The sequence below is a fragment of the Mandrillus leucophaeus genome, unplaced genomic scaffold (assembly GCF_000951045.1).
Source record: "Mandrillus leucophaeus isolate KB7577 unplaced genomic scaffold, Mleu.le_1.0 Scaffold9, whole genome shotgun sequence".
Classification (NCBI taxonomy): domain Eukaryota; kingdom Metazoa; phylum Chordata; class Mammalia; order Primates; family Cercopithecidae; genus Mandrillus; species Mandrillus leucophaeus.
In genome coordinates this window covers 10,087,586-10,090,089 of record NW_012109807.1, presented here as the reverse complement: position 1 = coordinate 10,090,089, position 2,504 = coordinate 10,087,586, and positions in this window count along the sequence as shown.

Below are 2,504 nucleotides of genomic sequence, written 5' to 3'. Positions count from 1 at the left end.
TAAATCATGCTGCTATAAAGACACATGTACACATATGTTATTGCGGCACTATTTACAATAGCAAAGACTTGGAACCAACCCAAATGTCCATCAATGACAGACTGGATTAAGAAAATGTGGCACATATACACCATGGAATACTATGTAGCCATTAAAAAAAAGATGAGTTCATGTCCTTTGTAGGGACATGGATGCAGCTGGAAATCATCATTCTGAGCAAACTATCACAAGAACAGAAAACCAAGCACCTCATGTTCTCACTCATAGGTGGGAATTGAACAATGAGAACACTTGGACACAGGAAGGGGAACATCACACACCAGGGCCTGTCACAGGGTTGGGGGAGGGGAGGGATAGCATTAGGAGATATACCTAATGTAAATGACGAGTTAATGGGTGCAGCACACCAACATGGCACATGGATACCTATGTAACAAACCTGCACTTTGTGCACATGTACCCTAGAACTTAAAGTATAATAAAAAAGAAAAAAAAAAGAATGCAGAAGAGGCTTCAGCTGTAGGAGCCCTAAGAAAAACCTGATGTCAGCCGGCGTGGTGGTTCATGCCTGTAATCCCAGCACTTTGGGAGGATCACTTGTGCCTAGGAGTTTGAGACCAGCTTGAGCAACATAGTGAGACCTTGTCTCTATAACATTAATTAAAATTGAAAAGAGAAACAACTGACGTCACACCCTGGGAAGAGCCCCTTTGAATGTAATGAAAACTTTCTACAACTGATTAACCCTTACTGGACATCGGTGAACTCATCCTGGAGAAAGTCCTTATGAATGCACAGCGTGTGGAGAACCCTTCAGCGGGAAAGGTATTCCGGCCACAGCTAACCCGCCCTGGAGAGTGGCCCTAGGAATGCAGGGGTAGGGCAGAGCTCTGTTGGACCTTTCATCCCTCATTCGACACAGGACAGTGCACACTGTAGAGACGCATTCCGAAGATAATGACTGTGGGAAGGTTTTCTTTGACGGCTCATCCCATTATCAGCATCAGAAAATTCATAGTGGAGACAAGCCCCATGAGTGCATTGCATGTAGGAAAACCTTCCTGCAGAAAAGGTGGCTCATTCACCATCAGAGAGTGCACCCTGGAGAGAAGTTCCACGAGCGCAGCACTTGTGGGAAAGTTTTCAGTCGCAAATCCTCTATCATCCAACATCAGTGATGCTTATGAAAATCAGGCTTCCAGGTACCGTGGAGGTGCTTCAGCCAGACAAGCAGTCCCCAGAGAGACTCAGCACGTGTTTGTTCAAGGTAATGGCGATTTCTGTTTGAGCACCTTCTATCAACTGCTTATCCTCATACCTCCATTTGGGACCACAGTCTTCATAAACAGTCTCAATCAACCATGCCATACGCTTCGTTGGGATACCTCAAATTTGAGAGGATGCCTGGAGGATCCCCAAATTGGTCAGAAGCTCTCCAATCAAAATGCTTTGCAGGTGTTTGAAGGACACCCTAAGACAGGCAACAGATGTATTATTTATTTATTTATCGCAAGGCTGAATGCTGCAGGAGAACAAGAGCTCCTTCACATCTGTGTATTGCTGTGCTCCCAGTGTGGTGCCTGGCACTCATCATATATTTTCTTTCTTTCTTTCTTTTTTTGAGATGGAGTCTCGCTCTCTCACCCAGGCTGGAGTGCAGCGGTGCAATCTCAACTCACTGCAACCTCCGCCTCCCGGGTTCAAGTGATTCTCCTGCCTCAGCCTCCTGAGTAGCTGGGACTACAGGCGCCCGCCACCATACCCGGTTAACTTTTGTATTTTTAGTAGAGACGGGGTTTCACCATATTGGCCAGGCTGGTCTCGAACTCCTGATCTCGTAATCCACCCGGCTCAGCCTCCCAAAGTGCTGGGATGATAGGCATGAACCACTGTGCCTGGCCTCATCATGTATTCTCGAAACGAATGAATACCTGAGTACTTGAGCCAAAAATCAAATGCACTTATACAACTAGAAACTTTAGTAAGAAAATAAACATCAAAGAAAATTTGGTGCTTATACACAATGGAGTACTATTCAGCCATAAAAAATAATGAGATCCTGTCATTTTCAACAACATGGATAGAGCTGGAGGTTATTATGCTAAGTGAAATATGTCAGCCACAGAAAGACAAACATCACCTGCTCTCAATTATTTGTAGGATCTAAAAAACAATTGAACTTATGGACATAGAGAGTAGAAGGATGGTTACCAGAGGCTGCAAAGAGTAGTGGGGGGTAGGAGGGAGGTGGGGATGGTTAATGGGTACAAAAAAAGATAGAAAGAATGGGCGGGGCACAGTGGCTCACGCCCGTAATCCTAGCACTTTGGAAGGCCAAAGCGGGCAGATCATGAGGTCAGGAGATCGAGACTATCCTGGCTAACACGGTGAAACCCCGTCTCTACAGGCACAGTGGTGGGCACCTGTAGTCCCAGCTACTCGGAGGCTGAGGCAGGAGAATGGCGTGAACCCGGGAGGTGGAGCTTGCAGTGAGCCGAGATCGC